A 25,922-nucleotide genomic window follows, 5' to 3' on the forward strand; every position below is an offset into this window, starting at 1 on the left:
ACTGCCGGACCCCTGCCGTGGATCGGGCGGGCGCAGCTCCTGCACCCGCCCGATCAGCGCGCCGTCCATGGGTTAAACCAGCTCTCATGTACAAGACTCTTACTAATGTATTGTGATTGTCCATATTGCCCCTTTTGCTGTCCTAATTCATTTCTCGCTCGTATCATTGGGGGACACAGGAGACCATGGGTATAGCTGCTGCTGCCACTAGGAGGCAACACTAAGCAAAAAAGTTTCCACCTCATCACCACGACGGCCACTAGGAGATTGACCCCTGACCTCTGTAGGGGCAGGAACAGAGAGAGGGTTTAAATCCCCCCCTCCCAGCACCAGTGTTTCCTGTCCCTACAGAGGACAGGGGCAGAGAGAGTCTCCCTGTGGGGAGATGAAGATGATGGACTTCATAACACCTTACCTGGTGTTCCCCCTGCCCTCCTGCGGTCTGCGTACTAATGCTGGGCAGGGGTGAAGGAGGGAGGCCTTGCTCCATTACGATATGTGAGCCTGCTCCCGGGCCGCGATCTCCCGCCGGGCCTCCATGGCTGTAGTCGGGTGCGCGCCTAAGCGCTTCAGGTAAAGCGGCAGACGTCACTTCCGGTGGAGAAGGAAGTGACGTCATTCAGGAAGCGTCTCCAGTTTAAAACTTTGGCGCCAGCATTACAAGCGTCGATCGTCTCAGCGGTGTGTGTGAGTGAGCGTGCCGTCATGTCGACCGAGCCCCGCTCCCCTGGAGATCCTTCTGTGCCGCCTGCCGTAAGTTCCCCTGTGGGGAAGCCCTTTTTTGCCCTGTTACTTCTTTTAAGACACTGTACCAGGTTGCTTGTTCCTCCTCCTCCTCCACCTCTCTGGCTTGGGGCTTCAGGCTATATTTCCCTGTGTGTATTTATCATGGCTGATTGGGGTTGTTATTCCCAGGTCCCTAAGGAGGCTCAGAAGAAAGTCAGGAAGCCAGCTAAGTGTGTGTCCTGCCTCAAACGGCTTCCGGACGACTACCGCAAGAGATTATGCAAGGACTGTATCTCTAGCGTTATTTCTGAAGAACAGCCTTCCTTTTTTGACGAGTTGAGATCCATGATACACGAGGAAGTTAAATCCTCCTTATCCCAAATTTCCTCTTTACCCAGAGACCCGCCTCCACCTAAAAAACGGAGGGGACCATCTCCTTCTTTATCGGATTCGGAGGAGATAGCGGAAAATGCTTCATCATCCAGAGCCTGGGAGGATGAGGAGGCATCCTCTGATATTGAGACTTCCGAATCAGATAGGAAATTTTGTTTTTTCTTGGAAGGAATGCCAGACCTACTAAGGGCAGTTCGGGCCACTATGGGGGTAGAAGAAGCCCCAAAAGCCCACTTGGTGCAGGATGAGATGTTCGGGAAACTCCGGGTTAAAAAAACCCGGGTTTTTCCGATCAACGAAAACATACGAGATATGGTGCTTGATGAATGGTCCAATCCAGAGAAGCGCTTGAGGGTGTCCAGGTCCTTCAGGAATCGTCTATTATTTGACCCTAACGAAGGAAAAATTTTCAATGAAACACCCAAAATCGATATTCAAGTGGCAAAAGTCAATAAAAATACTGCCTTGCCCTTCGAGGACACCTCCCAGTTACGCGACCCCATGGATAGGAAGGCGGATAGTCTTTTAAAAAAATCGGGGGAAGCCGCCATGTTTAATTTAAAAGCAAATATCGCTGCCACCTCGGTGGCAAGGTCCATGGGACTGTGGCTAAATGAATTAGTCTCACATTAGGGATAACACCCCTAGGGAAGAAATCTTAAGGTCCCTCCCCTTACTAAAGTCCACCACGGCATTTATGGCAGATGCCTCGGCAGAATCTGTCAGATTTGCTGCTAAAGATGCCTGCCTCTCCAACGCGGCCCGCCGGGCTCTGTGGATGAAGAGCTGGTCAGGAGACAACACTTCAAAAATGAAATTATGCTCCATTCCGTTCTCGGGGGAATATGTCTTTGGCCCTGTCCTGGACCGTATTTTAGAAAAGGCTGCGGACAAGAAAAAGGGCTTCCCAGAGGAGAGACCCTATAAAAGGAAATATCCCTTTCGGGCCCCCACCAACCAGAACAAATCTTATAGGGATAAAGGGAAGTCAGGACGCTGGAGCTATCCGAAAGGGGGCAGGGGTAGAATTAACCCTTCCTCCTCTCAAAGAAAACCCTCGGATAAACAATGACGCCAGAGTCCGAGGGAGATTGAAGAATTTTCTGACTCCTTGGGAGTCCATTACCCCGAACCCTTGGGTCCGGGACATCATAAAATTCGGATACCGAATCGAACTTTCTTCATCTCCCCCAGACCGCTTCATTGTTACCAACCCAAGCTCCTCCAATGTACGCAAGAAAATCCTGCAGGGAATTCAGAGCCTTCTGGAGATGGACGTGATAGTTCAGGTTCCACCAACACAGCTAGGACAGACAGGGGTTCTACTCAAATCTTTTCCTGGTAGAGAAGAAAGAAGGCTCGTTCCGGACTATTATAAATTTAAAGGCCCTGAACAAATTCATAATATATCGGAAATTCAGGATGCAATCCCTAAAGTCCCTGATTCCGTATTGGGCAGAAAATGAAGGGTCTACGAATCCTCTGATAGAATGGGATGCTTTCAAGTCAGTAATGAGGGGGGCATTGATTGCTGCTATTGCAACTCATAGAAAGGAACTGAATATCAAACAGATAAAACTAGAGACGGAACTAGCTGATAAGGAGAGGTTATATATACTAGATCCGTGCCCTGAGAAACAGACTCTATGGCTTGAGGCGCAGCGCAGGTTTACTTTGCATTTAACTGAATATACTGAGAAGAAACTTTTAAATCAGAGGCAAACTATTTTTTCAGATGGTGATAAGTGTGGCAGGGCCTTGGCGTACTTGACTAGATCTGAGACTCAACAAACGGTGGTGGCGGGAATTCTGAATGATCAGGGGCTCTTATTGAGGGAGCCCAGAGATGTCTGCCGACAGTTTGCCTCCTATTATGAGACATTGTATGCCCCCAAGATCACGTGTACTTCGGAGGAAATTGTCAATTTCTTAGCAGGTATTAATATCCCTTCTTTGGACAGAGATGACAGGGGGGCCCTGGCGGCAGACATATCTGACCTGGAGATTGAAACGGCCATTAGTTCCTTAGCAACCAAGAAAACCCCGGGACCCGATGGATTTCCTGCTGAATGGTATAAGCGATTTTCTAAAGACCTGGTTAGTAGATTTGGGAAGCTGTTGAGGTATGCACTGGAAAGTGGTTCGTTGCCACCGTCCTTTCTGGAGGCAACGATAGTAGTGATTCACAAGTAGGGGAAGCCATCTGACCAGTGTAGCTCTTATCGACCTATCTCACTTCTGAATCTTGACGTCAAAATCTTTGCGAAGGTACTGGCGTTAAGATTGCGGGGGTAATTCTCTCCTTGGTTGGGGTAGATCAATCGGGTTTTATGCCAGGGAAAACCACAGATATTAATTTAAGGCGATTGTTCACTAATCTTCAGGTCAAACATGATAACAGAGGTATGAGGGCTCTTGCGTCCTTAGACAATGAAAAAGCATTTGATTCAGTAGAATGGGAGTTTATGTGGGCAGTGCTGACCCAAATGGGCTTTCCGGAGAATTTTTTGTGCTGGCTACAAATGCTTTATAGATCCCCTTCGGCGAGAGTCAGGGTGAATGGGTACACATCGGACTCCTTCCCCTTGGGTAGAGGCACTAGACAGGGCTGCCCTCTCTCCCCCCTGTTATTTGCATTAATCATGGAACCTTTGTCGATACTCATATCCTCTAACTCAGGTATAGAAGGTTGGGAAATAGCTGGAATATCAGAAAAGCTTTCATTATATGCTGATGACATGCTGGTTTACCTAGCAGATTCAGGGAAATCCTTGGATACCCTTTTGGGTGTTGTTGATCAATTTGGGGGTTTCTCGGGTCTCCGTGTGAACTGGGCTAAGTCTAGTCTATGTCTGGTTGATGATGTTGACCCAGCTCGCATTTCGGTGAACAATAAGCTTCAGATAGTGGAGCAATTTACATATTTGGGGATTATTGTTCATAAAGAAGTGGCAAAATTTTATGATTTGAATGTTGCTCCTACAATGCAATCCATTACTCAAAAGCTAGAGGCTTGGGAAAACCTTCCTTTAACTCTGGTTGGGCGTATCAATGTGGTAAAAATTATTCTTCTCCCAATTTGCTATACTTATATAGGGCTGCCCCAGTGTTACTCCCCAAGAGACATTTTGCTACTTTGGATAGGATAATCGCTCCCTTTCTATGGAATAAGTCTTCTCCCAGAATAGCGAGATCCACCCTCCAGGCGTCTTACCTGCGGGGGGGTCTTGCCTTGCCAAACCTGTACATGTATTATGTAGCGGTGCAGCTGAGCTATGTGGCGTGGTGGGTACGGGCTGACTCAGGTAACCCGGCGGTAGTGTTGGAGGCAGCTTTATTGGGGTCCTATGAGGCACTTACGAACTTGGCATATAGGAGGGGGGCTAGGTCTACAGTACACTACACCTAATCGATGGCTGCTGCAGTACAGATGTGGGTCAAATGGGGTCAGAAATGTAACCCTGATGAGAATGATATTACTTGGTCGCCATATTTGCCTTTGTGGAGAAACAGAGTGCTTCCGGAGCTGTTCTCATTACTGGAGTTTGAATTTTGGCCTCAGAGGGGGGTGCGCTACCTTACCCAACTATATGATAAAGGCTTATTTAGAACCTTTAATAGTTTGAAACAGGAATTTAATTTGTCCCAGCGTTGTTTGTATAGATATCTTCAACTCAGGCATGCCTGTCAGGCTCAGTTTGGTAGAGAACCTTTAAAACTGGAGTGTGGTACAGTTGAGGCAGTGATTAGGAGGGTTCCGTTGGTCAAACCAGTGTCGACCCTGTATGCGTCGTTGATGGCGTTGCAGGACTCCCCCCTGGACAGGGCATTTGTTAGGTGGAAAAGGGACATTGAAGGTTTGGAAGATGTTCATGTTAAAGAATCTAGCTGTACATGGAGATCTACAGTGGTAAGTGCTAGGGATCAGTTGATTCAAGTTAAGTGGCTTCATAGGATTTATTATACTCCTGTGAGGCTATTTAAAATGGGTAAATTGCCGAACCCTCATTGCACAAGATGTGGACATGAAAACGGTTGTCTTATACACATGGTTTGGCAGTGTCCGATTATTCTTGGCTTCTGGGAAGAAATCCATAAATATATTAATGACAAACTAGGCTTTCCTAACGTCTGTACTGAGCTCACTAGTCTGTTGGGAGTAGCTAACGAGATTGTTCCAACCAAATTTGGCAGGAAGCTGTATAGAATACTCTTATATTATGCTAGGAAAACTATCCTTCTCAACTGGAAACCTCCTAAGAATCCTACTGTGCAACAATGGGTACATCTAGTTAATGCTGATCTTGAATTATACAAGTTTGTGTTTGAGAGAAGAGGGACCCCTGATCGCTTCATGAAGATATGGGACCCCTGGATTGGAGCCCAGACTCTAGTACCATAGATGACTGAAGGACTGTTCTGACCAATGAAGGCGTGTGTGAATGTGTGTGTGTGTGTGTGTGTGTGTGTGCAGTACTTTGAATCTTCCTTAGGATTGATATCTTGGGTACTGTTCATCCTGAAAGTGATATCTTTTTCTTCTGTCCCGAACTTGGGTCATGAGGAACTGTTATGATTGATCCCATGTATTTGATTTGTACTGGACTCAATTGATGATTGTCTGTATTTGATGTGTTTGTTATGCTTTTTACTAAATTAATAAATAAAAAGATACTATTAAAAAAAAAATAGGGAGAGATGCTCTGATGTGTTCAGTAGATCTTCAGGACGCTTACTACCACGTCCCAATCCATCCAGACTCTCAAAAGTTTTTAAGATTTGCCATCCAAGACCACAGGGGGGTAACCTGTCACTTCCAGTTTACGGCCCTTCCCTTTGGGATATCATCTGCTCCCAGAGTCTTCACGAAACTGGTGGTCGAGATAGTGGCCTTCCTGAGGCGCAAGGGACTGGTGATTATACCATACCTGGACGATTTCCTCCTGATTGGAAATTCAGAGAACAAATTCGGAACAGACTTACTAAACTTCCTGTCTCTTATCCAAGATCTAGGGTGGTTGGTGAACCGGAAGAAATCAAATCTTGTACCTTCCAGCGCGATCCAGTTCTTGGGGGTCGTCCTGGATTCCCGGGTTCAGCATGCCTTTCTCCCACCAGACAAGGTCAGAAACCTCCAGTTGAGGGTCCGACTGTTTCAGAACAGGAGGTCTTGTCCCATAAGGGAAGCCATGAGTCTTCTAGGTCTTCTCTCGTCCTGCATTCCGTCCGTCCCATGGAGCCAATCCCACTTCCGATCTCTCCAGTCATGGATTCTCAGAATTTGGAACAAGCAGCAGTCTTCTTTGGATCACAAAGTTCTGATCCCTCCAGCGGTGAAGACCTCTTTAGACTGGTGGAAGAGCACAAACAACCTGTCCTTGGGAGTTACCTGGGAGAAGACTCCCTACATTCAAGTGCTTACAGACGCAAGCGAAAAAGGATGGGGAGCGAAAGTGGGAGATCATTTCTTTCAGGGTTCCTGGATGCCAACAACCCGCTCTCAATCTTCCAACTTCAGAGAACTGGAAGCGGTTTGGAAAGCTTTGAAAGCCGCAGAATCCCTTCTCGTGGGCCGGCACGTAAAAATTATTTCCGACAATACTACGACGGTAGCATACCTCTCTCACCAGGTAGGGACGAGATCGGAGAAGCTGATGTCCGTGGCAAGGAAGATCTTCAATTGGGCGGAGTCCCACGTAAGATCCATCTCCGCGATTCACTTGAAAGGAGTACTGAACGTGGAAGCAGACTATCTCAGTCGCCAGTTAATAGACCATACCGAATGTTCTCTAAATCAGGACGTGTTTCAGATTCTAGTAGAAAGATGGGGCACTCCACAAGTGGACCTGTTCGCCTCCAAAAGGAACACAAAGGTATCAACATTCTGTTCATTGAACCCACGGGACAATCCTTGGGCGCTGGACGCGCTCACGATACAATGGGACTGGGACCTCTGTTATGCGTTTCCACCCCTGCCTCTACTTCCCAGGATAATTCAGAAGCTCAACCGAGAGGATACAACTCTAATAGTATAGTCCATAGTATTCAGTATATTGGGCAGACTAGATGGGCCAAATGGTTCTTATCTGCCGACACATTCTATGTTTCTATGTTTAATATTAATAGCTCCTTATTGGCCGAAAAGGAGCTGGTTCCCTTCCTTAAAAAACCTATCAATAGAGGACCCATGGCCTCTTCCTTCCAGGAGGGACCTGCTTCATCAAGGGCCAATCTTACACCCAAACCAGAGTTTCCTCAAGTTATGAGCTTGGATCCTGAGGTCCAGAGGTTGAAATCACAGGGGCTTTCCGACCAAGTAATATCTACCCTGAAAGCGAGTAGAAAGAAGGTTACCTTCTCGATCTATCTAAAGATTTGGAAGAGGTTCTGTTCCTGGATCGGTAACACTGCCCCAAACTTAGAGCCGCCCAATTTTCTGAAAATCTTGGACTTCCTCCAGCAGGGTCTCGAATTAGGTCTTAGACCTTCCACCTTGAAGGTACAGGTCTCGGCCCTAGCTTGCTTCTTTGATCAAGATCTAGCCAGTCACCGCTGGATCAGAAGATTTATGAAAGCAGCTTCTCGGCTACACCCCTCTCTGAAATCCAACTGGGACCTCAATACGGTGCTCACAGGCCTAACACTTGCCCCTTTTGAGCCCCTGTCAAGTTGTTCCACCAAACATCTATCTCTAAAGACCGCGTTTTTGGTCGCCATCACGTCCGCAAGAAGGCTAGGCGAAATTCAGGCTCTATCAATACAAGAACCCTATCTCCGTATCACTGATGATAGAATTATTCTTAAGTTAGACCCCGGGTTTCTCCCTAAAGTAGTATCCGATTTCCACCGAAACCAGGAGATAGTTTTGCCTTCCTTTTGTGGTAATCCCTCTAATGATAGAGAATCTAGTTTCCACTCACTAGATGTAAGACGCTCGGTCTTACGGTATCTTGAAGTTTCAAAAGGATTCCGTAAAACCAACAACCTGTTTGTTTTGTTCTCAGGTAAGAATAAGGGTCTAAAAGCTTCTAGGTCTTCCCTAGCACGATGGATTAAGGATTCCATTTCTATCTGTTATGAGATCCAGGGCCTTCCTTGCCCCTCAAATCTAAGAGCTCATTCTACCCGAGCTATGTCCTCCTCCCAGGCCGAGCGGGCCGGAGCTTCTCTTGAGGATATTTGTAAAGCTGCTACCTGGTCCAACATTCAAACCTTTACAAAGCATTATAGACTAGACCTATCTAGTTCAGACTTGTCTTTTGGGCGTAAAGTCCTTCAGGCGGTCGTCGTCCCCTAAGTTGTAATTTTTTATATCTCCTAGTGGTCGTCGTGGTGATGAGGTGGAAAGCCGGAATTAGACTTACCGGTAATTCAGTTTCCACGAGATCACCACGACGGCACAGATATTCCCTACCCTTTATTTAGTATTTAGCTGGGAGGTTATGAAGTAATACCCTCTCGATTTATTTAATTTGTTTCTCACCACCTATTTTCTGTCTCTGTAATTTTGGACACACTGGTGCTGGTGGTGGGAGGGGGGGGTTTAAACCCTCTCTCTGTTCCTGCCCCTACAGAGGTCAGGGGTCAATCTCCTAGTGGTCGTCGTGGTGATCTCGTGGAAACTGAATTACCGGTAAGTCTAATTCCGGCTTTTTGCATCTTTTACCGTTTTCTTTTGTTATTTTTTAATTTTTTTTGCAGATGACCTATTATAAATTTTTAATTAATAAAGTGTAGGAAATACAGAAAAAACAAGAAAAGGGTTTTGTTTTTAGCAAGAGAAAGTAGATATTGCAGATATCTATTTCATAGACGCATTTAGAGTAGTGCAAAATGCCACTTATAGAATGAACTAAATCAACACCGGTCTTATAGGGTGTGCATCTAGTTGAGTAGGTACGGATAAACCACAATGCTTTAAACATCTCCTTCCAAATAACATTGAGAGCTATACTTTTAAAGTTAGTATGTATCCACTACTAACAACATAAAAGGGGGGGGGAGTAGGGTTGGACGATATCAAAAATATTCAGACGATAACGATATTACTGTATGGGGGCAGCCACAAGGAGACGTTATACTGTAGGGGGCAGCCACAAGGAGACGTTATACTGTAGGGGGCAGCCACAAGGAGACGTTATACTGTAGGGGGCAGCCACAAGGAGACGTTATACTGTATGGGGCAGCCACAAGGAGACGTTATACTGTATGGGGCAGCCACAAGGAGACGTTATACTGTATGGGGCAGCCACAAGGAGACGTTATACTGTATGGGGCAGCCACAAGGAGACGTTATACTGTATGGAGGGGCCACAAGGAGACGTTATACTGTATGGAGGGGCCACAAGGAGACGTTATACTGTATGGAGGGGCCACAAGGAGACGTTATACTGTATGGAGGGGCCACAAGGAGACGTTATACTGTATGGAGGGGCCACAAGGAGACGTTATACTGTATGGAGGGGCCACAAGGAGACGTTATACTGTATGGAGGGGCCACAAGGAGACGTTATACTGTATGGAGGGGCCACAAGGAGACGTTATACTGTATGGAGGGGCCACAAGGAGACGTTATACTGTATGGAGGGGCCACAAGAAGACGTTATACTGTATGGAGGGGCCACAAGGAGACGTTATACTGTATGGAGGGGCCACAAGGAGACGTTATACTGTATGGAGGGGCCACAAGGAGACGTTATACTGTATGGAGGGGCCACAAGGAGACGTTATACTGTATGGAGGGGCCACAAGGAGACGTTATACTGTATGGAGGGGCCACAAGGAGACGTTATACTGTATGGAGGGGCCACAAGGAGACGTTATACTGTATGGAGGGGCCACAAGGAGACGTTATACTGTATGGAGGGGCCACAAGGAGACGTTATACTGTATGGAGGGGCCACAAGGAAACGTTATACTGTATGGAGGGGCCACAAGGAGAAGTTATACTGTATGGGGGGCCACAAAGACGTTATAATAAAGTCTTGTGGCCACAGGCCACCATACATACAATAATACTTTACGATGTACTTTTCCCACGGCTGCCTCGCTTGTGTGCTCCGATTCTGACATCAGATGTCCGTGGGCGGACATTTGAATATGGGAGCAAGGAGGAGGGAGAGCCGGGGGCGGCCCGCTGCGGGAAGTAGTAAGTTTTTAATTTTGTCATTAGAGCACACTAGCGAGGCAGCCGCAGGAAAAGTCTCTCCAGAGACACCCAGTACTCACACAGAGTTCGCCACATAGAACCGGCACGGGTGGGTGACGGACGGTGATGTCAGATGGTGGGTGGAGTCTGGAGACTTGAATAAGGGAGGCGGAGCAAGAAGGAGCCAGGAGCGAGCAGATTTAGAAGCGGTCAGCACACATGACCGCTTCGATGACGTCACAAAATACTGCGGTGATTGGGAAACAGCGATATCGCCGTTTTTTAATACCGCGGTATATCGTGAACACCGGTATACCGCTCAACCCTAAGGGGGAGTCTTTTGTTATTTTACCTTTTTTCCTCTTTAGGTACGGGAAACAGAGACGCAGGGCCTCTCTGTTTACCCGGGGAGGAAGGCCAGTGTCGGTTCCCCTTGCGGCACGACCTCCCCCAAGAAAGCAAAGTGGACCAGGGCAGCCCAGCTACCCTGTATCCCACCAGCCATCGGGTCACCTGCATTTCTGCAGTCCCCCCTCTACTCCAGCCTCACTACAGCCTCGGTACTAGTGGCTGAAGAGGTGACCCTGCTGGTACCCCGAGGGGGGGAGTGAAGAGAAGCGGATGAAGATGGGGGGAGTATTGTAAATAGTGTTGCACAGGGTATACCCAATCGATACTTTTGTGCCTGGATCGATTCGATACTGGGATTTAACATTTACCGATACTAGGCAGCGCTACTGCACAGCCTAGTATCAGTTAGAGAACATGGCACGCACCACTCATAGCGTGCGCCATGCTCTCCTCAGCAGCACAGTGGAGGAGGGAGTCTCTCCCTCCCCACTGTGCCGATGCAACTTATAAGAACATAGTACTGAAGAGGAGGGGAGGGGCTGTGGCCACTGTACCACCAATGATTATACCGCACAACAATGATTTTGCTACTGAGAGAAAAACGTGATTTACAGGTGAAACTCGAAAAATTTGAATATCGTGCAAAAGTCAATTTATTTCAGTAATGCAACTTAAAAAGAATTGCATTAATGCAGCTTAAAATTAGAATTTTGTGAAAAGGTTCAATATTCTAGGCTCAAAGTGTCACACTCTAGTCAGCTAATTAATCCATAGCCCCTGAGCAAAGGGTACCTCAAAATTGAGACTTTGGGGTTTCATAAGCGGTAAGCCATAATCATCCAAATTATAACAAATAAAGGCTTGAAATATTTCGCTTTGCATGTAATGAGTCTATCTCATATATTAGTTTCACCTATTAAGTTGCATTACTGAAATAAATGAACTTTGCACGATATTCAAATTTTTCAGTTTCACCTGTATACTAAAATGAGCGTACTGATTCCAAATATGAACTCAGAATTTGCCTGACACGTCTAGATTTTAACCACCTCACATCCGCCCATAGGATATAAACGTCCTTTGGGTGGATGTTTAACTCTGAATGGATGTTCTGGAACATCCATTCAGAGATCGCAGCTGCACGCTAAATAAAAAATATTAAAAATAGGAAAAAATAAATAAAATATACATATTTGGTATTGCCGCAAATGTGATGGCCGGCTCTAGAAATATATCACATGATCCACCTTGTCTGATAAACGCCATAAAAAATAAAAACTGTGTCAAAAAAAGCAATTTTTGTCACCTTACATCACAAAAAGTGCAACACGAAGTGATCAAAAAGACGTATGTCCCACAAAATGGTACCAATAAAGCAGTCGCCTCATTCTGCAAAAAATGAGCCCCTACATAAGAAAATCGCAAAAAAAATAAAACTATAGCTCTCAGAACATGGAGATATTAAAACATCATTTTTTTTTCAAAAATTCTATTATTGCATTAGAGTTTAGACATATTAGGTATCGACGTGTCCCTAACAACCATCTCTATTAAAATATCACATGACCTAACCCCTCAGGTGACCTTGCATCACAAAAAGTGTAATAGCAATCGATCAAAAAGTCATATGCACTCCAAAATAGTGCCAATTAACCACCTCAGCCCCCAGTGCTTAAACACCCTGAAAGACCAGGCCACTTTTTACACTTCTGACCTACACTACTTTCACCGTTTATTGCTCGGTCATGCAACTTACCACCCAAATGAATTTTACCTCCTTTTCTTCTCACTAATAGAGCTTTCATTTGGTGGTATTTCATTGCTGCTGACATTTTTACTTTTTTTGTTATTAATCGAAATTTAACGATTTTTTTGCAAAAAAATGACATTTTTCACTTTCAGTTGTAAAATTTTGCAAAAAAAAACGAGATCCATATAGAAATTTTGCTCTAAATTTATAGTTCTACATGTCTTTGATAAAAAAAAATGTTTGGGTAAAAAAAAAATGGTTTGGGTAAAAGTTATAGCGTTTACAAACTATGGTACAAAAATGTGAATTTCCGCTTTTTGAAGCAGCTCTGACTTTCTGAGCACCTGTCATGTTTCCTGAGGTTCTACAATGGCCAGACAGTACAAACACCCCACAAATGACCCCATTTCGGAAAGTACACACCCTAAGGTATTCGCTGATGGGCATAGTGAGTTCATAGAACTTTTTATTTTTTGTCACAAGTTAGCGGAAAATGATGATTTTTTAAAAAAAAATTTTTTTTCTTACAAAGTCTCATATTCCACTAACTTGTGACAAAAAATAAAAACTTCTATGAACTCACTATGCCCATCACGAAATACCTTGGGGTCTCTTCTTTCCAAAATGGGGTCACTTGTGGGGTAGTTATACTGCCCTGGCATTTTAGGGGCCCAAATGTGTGGTAAGGAGTTTGAAATCAAATTCTGTAAAAAATGACCTGTGAAATCCGAAAGGTGCTCTTTGGAATATGGGCCCCTTTGCCCACCTAGGCTGCAAAAAAGTGTCACACATCTGGTATCTCCGTACTCAGGAGAAGGTGGGGAATGTGTTTTGGGGTGTCATTTTACATATACCCATGCTGGGTGAGATAAATATCTTGGTCAAATGCCAACTTTGTATAAAAAAATGGGAAAAGTTGTCTTTTGCCAAGATATTTCTCTCACCCAGCATGGGTATATGTAAAATGACACCCCAAAACACATTCCCCAACTTCTCCTGAGTACGGAGATACCAGATGTGTGACACTTTTTTGCAGCCTAGGTGGGCAAAGGGGCCCATATTCCAAAGAGCACCTTTCGGATTTCACAGGTCATTTTTTACAGAATTTGATTTCAAACTCCTTACCACACATTTGGGCCCCTAGAATGCCAGGGCAGTATAACTACCCCACAAGTGACCCCATTTTGGAAAGAAGACACCCCAAGGTATTCCGTGAAGGGCATGGCAAGTTCCTAGAATTTTTTATTTTTTGTCACAAGTTAGTGGAAAATGATGATTTTTTTTTTTATTTTTTTTTTCATACAAAGTCTCATATTCCACTAACTTGTGACAAAAAATTAAAACTTCCATGAACTCACTATGCCCATCAGCGAATACCTTGGGGTCTCTTCTTTCCAAAATGGGGTCACTTGTGGGGTAGTTATACTGCCCTGGCATTCTAGGGGCCCAAATGTGTGGTAAGGAGTTTGAAATCAAATTCTGTAAAAAATGACCTGTGAAATCCGAAAGGTGCTCTTTGGAATATGGGCCCCTTTGCCCACCTAGGCTGCAAAAAAGTGTCACACATCTGGTATCTCCGTACTCAGGAGAAGGTGGGGAATGTGTTTTGGGGTGTCATTTTACATATACCCATGCTGGGTGAGATAAATATCTTGGTCAAATGCCAACTTTGTATAAAAAAATGGGAAAAGTTGTCTTTTGCCAAGATATTTCTCTCACCCAGCATGGGTATATGTAAAATGACACCCCAAAACACATTCCCCACCTTCTCCTGAGTACGGAGATACCAGATGTGTGACACTTTTTTGCAGCCTAGGTGGGCAAAGGGGCCCATATTCCAAAGAGCACCTTTCGGATTTCACAGGTCATTTTTTACAGAATTTGATTTCAAACTCCTTACCACACATTTGGGCCTCTAGAATGCCAGGGCAGTATAACTACCCCACAAGTGACCCCATTTTGGAAAGAAGAGACCCCAAGGTATTCGCTGATGGGCATAGTGAGTTCATGGAAGTTTTTATTTTTTGTCACAAGTTAGTGGAATATGAGACTTTGTATGAAAAAAAAAAAAATAAAAAATCAGCATTTTCCACTAACTTGTGACAAAAAATAAAAAATTCTAGGAACTCGCCATGCCCCTCACGGAATACCTTGGGGTGTCTTCTTTCCAAAATGGGGTCACTTGTGGGGTAGTTATACTGCCCTGGCATTTTCCAGGGGCCCTAATGTGTGGTAAGTAGGTAAATGACCTGTGAAATCCTAAAGGTGCTCTTTGGAATGTGGGCCCCTTTGCCCACCTAGGCTGCAAAAAAGTGTCACACATGTGGTATCGCCGTATTCAGGAGGAGTTGGGGAATGTGTTTTGGGGTGTCATTTTACATATACCCATGCTGGGTGAGAGAAATATCTTGGCAAAAGACAACTTTTCCCATTTTTTTATACAAAGTTGGCATTTGACCAAGATATTTCTCTCACCCAGCATGGGTATATGTGAAATGACACCCCAAAACACATTCCCCACCTTCTCCTGAGTACGGCGATACCAGATGTGTGACACTTTTTTGCAGCCTAGATGCGCAAAGGGGCCCAAATTCCTTTTAGGAGGGCATTTTTAGACATTTGGATACCAGACTTCTTCTCACGCTTTGGGGCCCCTAGAATGCCAGGGCAGTATAAATACCCCACATGTGACCCCATTTTGGAAAGAAGACACCCCAAGGTATTCAATGAGGGGCATGGCGAGTTCATAGAAATTTTTTTTTTTTGGCACAAGTTAGCGGAAATTGATATTTTTAATTTTTTTCTCACAAAGTCTCCCGTTCCGCTAACTTGGGACAAAAATTTCAATCTTTCATGGACTCAATATGCCCCTCACGGAATACCTGGGGGTGTCTTCTTTCCGAAATGGGGTCACATGTGGGGTATTTATACTGCCCTGGCATTCTAGGGGCCCTAAAGCGTGAGAAGAAGTCTGGAATATAAATGTCTAAAAAATTTTACGCATTTGGTTTCCGTGAGGGGTATGGGGAGTTCATGTGAGATTTTATTTTTTGACACAAGTTAGTGGAATATGAGACTTTGTAAGAAAAAAAAATTAAAATTCCGCTAACTTGGGCCAAAAAAATGTCTGAATGGAGCCTTACAGAGGGGTGATCAATGACAGGGGGGTGATCAATGACAGGGGGGTGATCAATGACAGGGGGGTGATCAGGGAGTCTATATGGGGTGATAACCACAGTCATTGATCACGCCCGTGTAAGGCTTCATTCAGACGTCCGTATGCGTTTTGCGGATCCGATCCATCTATCAGTGGATCCGTAAAAATCATGCGGACGTCTGAATGGAGCTTTACAGGGGGGTAATCAATGACAGGGGGGTGATCAGGGAGTCTATATGGGGTGATCACCACAGTCATTGATCACGCCCCTGTAAGGCTTCATTCAGACGTCCGGATGCGTTTTGCGGATCCGATCCATCTATCAGTGGATCCGTAAAAATCATGCGGACGTCTGAATGGAGCTTTACAGGGGGGTAATCAATGACAGGGGGGTAATCAATGACAGGGGGGTGATCAGGGAGTCTATATGGGGTGATCACCACAGTCATTGATCATGCCCCTGTAAGGCTTCATTCAGACGTCCGGATGCGTTTTGCGGATCCGATCCATCTATCAGTGCATCCGTAAAAATCATGCGGACATCTGAATGGAGCTTTACAGGGGGTTGATCAATGACAGGGGGGTGATCACCACAGTCATTGATCATGCCCCTGTAAGGCTTCATTCAGACGTCCGGATGCGTTTTGCGGATCGGATCCATCTATCAGTGCATCCGTAAAAATCATGCGGACATCTGAATGGAGCTTTACAGGGGGGTAATCAATGACAGGGGGGTGACCACCACAGTCATTGATCATGCCCCTGTAAGGCTTCATTCAGACGTCCGGATGCGTTTTGCGGATCGGATCCATCTATCAGTGCATCCGTAAAAATCATGCGGACATCTGAATGGAGCTTTACAGGGGGGTGATCAGGGAGTCTATATGGGGTGATCACCACAGTCATTGATCATGCCCCTGTAAGGCTTCATTCAGACGTCCGGATGCGTTTTGCGGATCGGATCCATCTATCAGTGCATCCGTAAAAATCATGCGGACATCTGAATGGAGCTTTACAGGGGGGTGATCAGGGAGTCTATATGGGGTGATCACCACAGTCATTGATCATGCCCCTGTAAGGCTTCATTCAGACGTCCGGATGCGTTTTGCGGATCCGATCCATCTATCAGTGGATCCGTAAAAATCATGCGGACGTCTGAATGGAGCTTTACAGGGGGGTAATCAATGACAGGGGGGTGATCAGGGAGTCTATATGGGGTGATCACCACAGTCATTGATCACGCCCCTGTAAGGCTTCATTCAGACGTCCGGATGCGTTTTGCGGATCCGATCCATCTATCAGTGGATCCGTAAAAATCATGCGGACATCTGAATGGAGCTTTACAGGGGGGTGATCAATGACAGGGGGGTAATCAATGACAGGGGGGTGATCAGGGAGTCTATATGGGGTGATCAGGGGTGATCAGGGGCTAATAAGGGGTTAATAAGTGACGGGGGGGGGGGGGTGTAGTGTAGTGTAGTGGTGCTTGGTGCTACTTTACTGAGCTACCTGTGTCCTCTGGTGGTCGATCCAAACAAAGGGGACCACCAGAGGACCAGGTAGCAGGTATATTAGACGCTGTTATCAAAACAGCGTCTAATATACCTGTTAGGGGTTAAAAAAAACACATCTCCAGCCTGCCAGCGAATGATCGCCGCTGGCAGGCTGGAGATCAACTCTCTTACCGTCCGTTCCTGTGAGCGCGCGCGCCTGTGTGCGCGCGTTCACAGGAAATCTCGGCCATCGCGAGATGACGCGTATATGCGTGACTGTGCGCAGCGCTGCCACCTCCGGAACGCGATCCTGCGTTAGGCGGTCCGGAGGTGGTTAAACAGTCATCTCATCCCGCAAAAAATGAGATCCTACCTAAGACAATCGCCCCAAAAATAAAAAAAAAACTATGACTCAGAATATGGAGACACTAAAACTTTTTTTTGTTTAAAAAATATTATTATGTAAAACTTAAATAAAAGAAAAAAAAAGGAAAGTATACATATTGGATATTGCCACGTCCGTAATGACCGGCTCTATAAAAATATCACATGACCTAACCTCTCAGAAAGTGGAGACACAAATTTTTTTTATTTTCAAAAATGCTTTATTATGTAAAACTGAAACAAAGAAAGTAGTCATATTTGGTACTGTCGGATCCGTAACAACCTGTTCTATAAAAATAGCACATAATCTAACCTGTCAGATGAACATTGTAAATACCAAAAAATAAAAACCGTGCCAAAACAGCTATTTTTTTTTTTGTTACCTTGCCTCACAAAAAGTGCAATATAGAGCAACTAAAAATCATATGTAACCTAAAATAGTACCAACAAAACTGCCACCTTATCGCGTAGTTTCCAAAATGGGGTCACTTTTTTGGAGTTTCTACTCTAGGGGTCTTCAAATGTGACATGGTGTCAAAAAAAACAGTCCAGCAAAATCTGCCTTCTAAAAACCACATGGCGCTCCTTTCCTTCTCCGCCCTGCCGTGTGTCCGTACAGCAGTTTACGTAAACTACAGAATCGGGGCAATAAATATTGACTTTTATTTGGCTGTTAACCCTTGCTTTGTTACTGGAAAATGGATTAAAATGGAAAATTTGCCAAAAAAGTGAAATTCTGAAATTTCATCTCAATTTTCCATTAATTCTTGTGGAACACCTAAAGGGTTAACAACATTTTGTAAAATCAGTTTTGAATACCTTGCCTCACAAAGTGACTTCAGACCTGAAATGGTCGTTAAAAAGTGGGTTTTAGAAATTTTCTGAAAAATTTCAAGATTTGCTTCTAAACTTTTAAGCCTGAAGTAGACATATGGGGAATGTAAAGTAATAACTATTTTTGGAGTTATTACTATCTATTATAAAAGTAGAGAAATTTAAATGTGCAAATTTTTCCAAATTTGGGGTAAATTTGGTATTTTTTATAATAAAAAAAAATACAATTTTGGACTCAATTTTACCACTGTCATGAAGTACAATACGTCACGAGAAAACATTCTCAAAATGGCCTGGATAAGTAAAAGAATTTTAAAGTTACATAAAGTGACGCGTCAGATTTGCAAAAAAATGGCTCTGTCAGGAAGGGGGAAATGGCCCGGATGTGAAGTGGTTAATTGTTATACATGCAAAGCCTATTCAGTTATAATATTAATGCATTATATTGGAGATATTCCAATGGACATGTCCAGACATGTTTTGACGCTCTCAGGCTGATGTCAGCCGTAAGTATATAAGGCAAGCTAGACAGATTTTGATAAAGTGATCTCAGTTTGTGCTATCAGTTTTAAAACTTTAGATGGATAAGCGCAAATGTGTTAACGATCCAGACAATTTCTGCTACATATGTGGCAAATACACTACTTATGATCAGCGCAAGAATCTGACAAAGCGAGTGCGTCTTGCAGCTTGGGATGCATTTGTGCTAGTAAATTGGTAGACAACATGCTTACAGCATATGAACAACTTGGTTGCCGAATGTCATTGAAAGTGCATTTACATTCCCATCTTGACTTTTTCCCACCCAATTTGGGACACGTAAGTGACGAACATGGAGAGCGGTTCCATAAAGATATTTCTACAATGGAGAACAGGTATCAAGGCCGCTGGAACCCCAACATGATGGGGGACTACTGCTAGTTTTTGCAATGGGAAAATATGACCGTTCACAAACACAAAAGCCAATGCCTGAAGCACTTTTAACAGTACTGGGCCTTGCTCAAGTAAGCCTTTTAAACTGAAAAACTGGACTTTTTGAAATTTTGTTATTCCATTACATTTTCAGACACTGATTTACTATGCAAACTTTGATGTACAGTAGATCAGGTAATTGTTGGAGTAAAACTCGTTCTGTTAAAAATTATTCAATGCTTTCCAAGTGCTTAATTCATTTAGGCATACTTATGCATAGCAAAATTTTGTGACATGTTACACCAATTCTGACTTCGGATTTGTAATCCGCACTCTCGATTTAGTAAAGGACAAATGTTTTTTGCCCAGTAGCAGACTAAAAGTTTTTTTTTTTTTTTTTTTGTTGCGTGGTGTTTTAATTAACCCATTAAATCAAATATAGGTGGCGGGTGCCGATGGCGGTATTACATACCCGGCCTCTATAACAGGGCATGCGATCCCGCGAACCGCGGCAATTAACCCCTCAGTTGCCGCACCAGAGGGGTTAATTGATGGGGATCACAGCACCCTGCCATAGAGGGTGGGTGCTGGGTATGTCATACCGCCGCCTATATTTGAATTAATGGGTTAATTATAATCATTGGTGGTGCAGTGCTCAAACCCACCCACCCCAGTATTATAGTCATTGGTGGCGCAGTGGCCACAAGTTCCCCTCCTCCTCATTGGTGGCAGTAGCAGCTTCCGATCGGAGCCCCCATAGTGAAATAGCGGGGCTCCGATTGGTTACCATAGCAGCCAGGATGCTACTGAAGCCCTGGCTGCATTGGTGAGTTCCCTGCTGTTGTGTGTACAAAAGCCCAGGGCAGCAGGGACAGTGTAAAGTCCTATTCACCCTAATAGAGGTCTATTAGCGTGAATAGGACAAGGGACTTAACCCCTTAGTGACCAAGCATGTTTGGGCCTTAATGACCAAGCCAGATTTTGGAAATCTGACCTGTCACTTTAGCAGAGAATAACTTCGTAAAGGTTTTGCACATCAAAGTAATTCTGACATTGTTTTCTCGTCACATATTGTACTGTACTTAGGTGGTAAAATTTTACTGATAAAATATGCGTATCTTTATTAAAAAACTTAATCTATGAACATTTTTAAAAATTGGCATATTTTCCTATTTTCAACTGCAATATTTCACATACATACATAAATACTACTCAATATTTTTATCAGAAAAGTATTTCCACATCTTTATTTTAGCTGCATTTTTTTTATATATTTAGGAAACTTACCATTTTAACATAAATTTTTAAAAGTTTTGAAGTACATATTTTTTCCTGCAACAAGCCAAGTTTGCAGAGGCTTATAAGTGTCAGAATAATAGAACTCCCCCAAAAGTGACCCCATTTTGAAAATTAGACCCCTTAAAGTATTAATCTATGGGTGTAATGAGTTTTTTGACCCCCTAGTCTTTTAAAGAAATGAATGCTATAAAGGTGAAAAGAAATAAAATTTTCATTTTTTACAACAAAGTGTCAATTTAACCACCTCAGCCCCCTTAGCTTAAAGGGAACCTGTCACCTGGATTTTGGGTATAGAGCTGAGGACATGGGTTGCTAGATGGCCGCTAGCACATCCGCAATACCCAGTCCCCATAGCTCTCTGTGCTTTTATTGTGTAAAAAAAACGATTTGATACATATGCAAATTAACATAAAAGAGTCATATTTTACTTGTGTGACCAGAGAAGAGTCATATTTTCAAACTCTGACTCATCTCAGGCTAATTTGCATATGTATCAAATAGTTTTTTTTACACCATAAAAGCACGCAGAGCTATGGGGACTGGGTATTGCGGATATGCTAGCGGCCATCTAGCAACCCATGTCCTTAGCTCTATACCCAAAATCCAGGTGACAGGTTCCCTTTAAAACACCCTTAATGACCAGGCCACTTTTTACACTTCTGCACTACACTACTTTCACCGTTTATTGCTCGGTCATGCAACTTACCACCCAAATGAATTTTACCTCCTTTTCTTCTCACTAATAGAGCTTTCATTTGGTGGTATTTCATTGCTGCTGACATTTTTACTTTTTTTGATATTAATCGAAATTTAAAGTTTTTTTTGCAAAAAAATGACATTTTTCACTTTCAGTTGTAAAATTTTGCAAAAAAAAACGACATCCATCTATAAATTTTTCTCTAAATTTATTGTTCTACATGTCTTTGGTAAAAAAAAAAATGGTTTGGGTAAAAGTTATAGCGTTTACAAACTATGGTACAAAAATGTGAATTTCCGCTTTTTGAAGCAGCTCTGACTTTCTGAGCACCTGTCATGTTTCCTGAGGTTCTACAATGCCCAGACAGTACAAACACCCCACAAATGACCCCATTTCGGAAAGTAGACACCCTAAGGTATTCGCTGATGAGCATAGTGAGTTCATAGAACTTTTTATTTTTTGTCACAAGTTAGCGGAAAATGATGATTTTTTTTTTCTTACAAAGTCTCATATTCCACTAACTTGTGACAAAAAATAAAAAATTCTAGGATCTCGCCATGCCCCTCATGGAATACCTTGGGGTGTCTTCTTTCCAAAATGGGGTCACTTGTGGGGTAGTTATACTGCCCTGGCAATTTAGGGGTCCTAATGTGTGGGAAGTAATTTGAAATCAAAATGTGTAAAAAATGACCTGTGAAATCCTAAAGGTGCTCTTTGGAATGTGGGCCCCTTTGCCCACCTAGGCTGCAAAAAAAGTGTCACACATGTGGTATTGCCATACTCAGGAGAAGTTGGGCAATGTGTTTTGGGGTGTCATTTTACATATACCCATGCTGGGTGAGAGAAATATCTTGGCAAAAGACAACTTTTCCCATTTTTTTATACAAAGTTGGCATTTGACCAAGATATTTCTCTCACCCAGCATGGGTATATGTAAAATGACACCCCAAAACACATTCCCCAACTTCTCCTGAGTACGGCGATACCAGATGTGTGACACTTTTTTGCAGCCTAGATGCGCAAAGGTGCCCAAAGTCCTTTTAGGAGGGCATTTTTAGACATTTGGATACCAGACTTCTTCTCACGCTTTGGGGCCCCTAGAATGCCAGGGCAGTATAAATACCCCACATGTGACCCCATTTTGGAAAGAAGACACCCCAAGGTATTCAATGAGGGGCATGGCGAGTTCATAGAATTGTTTTTTTTTGGCACAAGTTAGCGGAATTTTTTATTTTTTATTTTTTTTCTCACAAAGTCTCCCTTTCCGCTAACTTGGGACAAAAATTTAAATCTTTCATGGACTCAATATGCCCCTCACAGAATACCTTGGGGTGTCTTCTTTCCGAAATGGGGTCACATGTGGGGTATTTATACTGCCCTGGCATTTTAGGGGCCCTAAAGCGTGAGAAGAAGTCTGGAATATAAATGTCAAAAAAAAATTACGCATTTGGATTCCGTGAGGGGTATGGTGAGTTCATGTGAGATTTTATTTTTTGACACAAGTTAGTGGAATATGAGACTTTGTAAGAAAAAAATAAAAAATAAAAAATTTCCGCTAACTTGGGCCCAAAAAATGTCTGAATGGAGCCTTACAGGGGGGTGATCAATGACAGGGTGTGATTAGGGAGTCTATATGGGGTGATCACCCCCCCTGTAAAGCTCCATTCAGACGTCCATATGTGTTTTGCGGATCCGATCCATGTATCCGTGGATCTGTAAAAAACATACGGACATCTGAATGGAGCCTTACAGGGGAGTGATCAATGACAGGGGGGTGATCAGGGAGTCTATATGGGGTGATCAGGGGTGAATAAGGGGTTAATAAGTGACAGGGGGGGTGGTGTAGTGTAGTGGTGTTTGTTGCTACTTATTACTGAGTTGCCTGTGTCCTCTGGTGGTTGATCCAAGCAAAAGGGACCACCAGAGGACCAGGTAGCAGGTATATTAGACGCTGTTATCAAAACGGCGTCTAATATACCTGTTAGGGGTTAAAAAAATCGCATCTCCAGCCTGCCAGCGAACGATCGCCGCTGGCAGGCTGGAGATCCACTCGCTTACCTTCCGATCCTGTGAACGCGCGCCTGTGTGCGCGCGTTCACAGGAAATCTCGCGTCTCACGAGAGGACTCGTATATGCGTCCACCCAGAATAGCAGGGCCGCCGCCAGGACGCAATCCTGCGTACGGTGGTCCTGAGGAGGTTAATGACAGATTATTTTTTTCTACAGAGCACGTAAAAATTACGAAGTACGGCCCAAAATTTATCACCCCATTTCTCCTGTCTTAAGAAATCCCCTCATTGTGGCCCTAATCTTAAGTCTTGACAAACGGTAGGGTCCAAACATAAAGGAACACCTAGTGGCTTTCAGATAATAAACTGAAAATAGTTCAGACCCCATTGCACACTTGTAATGGTGTTGAGCTGCCAACATTATGGAAACCCCCATAAATGAACCCATTTTGAAAACTAAACACCCTAACCTAAGGTATTCATTTAGGGGGTTTAGTGATCTTTTAGACCCCCTAGTTTTTTGCAGAACTTAAAGGAGTCCTGCAGTTTGTTTAAACTGATGATTTATCCTCTGGATAGATCAGCAGCATCTGACCGGCGGTCAGCTGTTTGAGAAGGCAATGGCGCTCCAGCAGCACCGCGGCCTTCTTGCCGTTTACCGCTGGCCCAGTGACGTCACGACTAGTATCAACTGGCCTGGGTGGGGCTAAGCTCTGTTCACTTGAATGGAGCTTAGTTGCGCCCAGGCTAGTTGATACAAGTCGTGACGTCACTGGGCCTGCGGTAAACAGTGAGAAGGCTGCTGGAGCGCCGCTGCCTTCTCAAACAGCTGATCGGCGGGGGTTGTGAAACTACAGTCTATCCAGAGGATAGATCATCAGTTTAAATAAACCGCAGATCCCCTTTCATGCTAAGCAGGCAAAAAAAAACAAAACACAAAAGTGTCAATTTAACCACCTCAGCCCCAGTGCTTAAACACCCTGAAAGACCAGGCCACTTTTTACACTTCTGACCTACACTACTTTCACCGTTTATTGCTCGGTCATGCAACTTACCACCCAAATGAATTTTACCTCCTTTTCTTCTCACTAATAGAGCTTTCATTTGGTGGTATTTCATTGCTGCTGACATTTTTACTTTTTTTGTTATTAATTGAAATTTAACGATTTTTTTGCAAAAAAATGACATTTTTCTCTTTCAGTTGTAAAATTTTGCAAAAGAAAACTACATCCATATATAAATTTTGCTCTAAATTTTTTGTTCTACATGTCTTTGATAAAAAAAAAATGTTTGGGTAAAAAAAAAATGCTTTGGGTAAAAGTTATAGCGTTTACAAACTATGGTACAAAAATGTGAATTTCCGCTTTTTGAAGCAGCTCTGACTTTCTGAGCACCTGTCATGTTTCCTGAGGTTCTACAATGGCCAGACAGTACAAACACCCCACAAATGACCCCATTTCTGAAAGTACACACCCTAAGGTATTCGCTGATGGGCATAGTGAGTTCATAGAACTTTTTATTTTTTGTCACAAGTTAGCGGAAAATGATTTATTTATTTATTTATTTTTTTTTCTTACAAAGTCTCATATTCCACTAACTTGTGACAAAAAATAAAAACTTCTATGAACTCACTATGCCCATCACGAAATACCTTGGGGTCTCTTCTTTCCAAAATGGGGTCACTTGTGGGGTAGTTATACTGCCCTGGCATTCTAGGGGCCCAAATGTGTGGTAAGGAGTTTGAAATCAAATTCTGTAAAAAATGACGAGTGAAATCCGAAAGGTGCTCTTTGGAATATGGGCCCCTTTGCCCACCTAGGCTGCAAAAAAGTGTCACACATCTGGTATCTCTGTATTCAGGAGAAGTTGAGGAATGTGTTTTGGGGTGTCATTTTACATATACCGATGCTGGGTCAGATAAATATCTTGGTCAAATGCCAACTTTGTATAAAAAAATGGGAAAAGTTGTCTTTTGCCAAGATATTTCTCTCACCCAGCATGGGTATATGTAAAATGACACCCCAAAACACATTCCCCAACTTCTCCTGAGTACGGAGATACCAGATGTGTGACACTTTTTTGCAGCCTAGGTGGGCAAGGGGGCCCATATTCCAAAGAGCACCTTTCGGATTTCACAGGTCATTTTTTACAGAATTTGATTTCAAACTCCTTACCACACATTTGGGCCCCTAGAATGCCAGGGCAGTATAACTACCCCACAAGTGACCCCATTTTGGAAAGAAGAGACCCCAAGGTATTCGCTGATGGGCATAGTTAGTTCATGGAAGTTTTTATTTTTTGTCACAAGTTAGTGGAATATGAGACTTTGTATGAAAAAAAAAAAAAAAAATCATCATTTTCCACTAACTTGTGACAAAAAATAAAAAATTCTAGGAACTTGCCATGCCCCTCACGGAATACCTTGGGGTGTCTTCTTTCCAAAATGGGGTCACTTGTGGGGTAGTTATACCTGTGAAATGACCTGTGAAATCCGAAAGGTGCTCTTTGGAATATGGGCCCCTTTGCCCACCTAGGCTGCAAAAAAGTGTCACACATCTGGTATCTCCGTACTCGGGAGAAGTTGAGGAATGTGTTTTGGGGTGTCTTTTTACATATACCCATGCTGGGTGAGATAAATATCTTGGTCAAATGCCAACTTTGTATAAAAAAATGGGAAAAGTTGTCTTTTGCCAAGATATTTCTCTCACCCAGCATGGGTATATGTAAAATGACACCCCAAAACACATTCCCCAACTTCTCCTGAGTACG

The 25,922-nt window shown here is 43.6% G+C and overlaps 1 protein-coding gene across 2 annotated transcripts in view; it reads left to right on the plus strand.

The window, feature by feature from the left end:
* SARS1 (seryl-tRNA synthetase 1) overlaps positions 1-25,922 on the plus strand; it is a 161,888-nt gene that overhangs the window by 63,693 nt on the left and 72,273 nt on the right. The window lies entirely within an intron of this gene.

The sequence above is a fragment of the Bufo bufo genome, chromosome 3 (genome assembly GCF_905171765.1).
Source record: "Bufo bufo chromosome 3, aBufBuf1.1, whole genome shotgun sequence".
Lineage (NCBI taxonomy): Eukaryota > Metazoa > Chordata > Amphibia > Anura > Bufonidae > Bufo > Bufo bufo.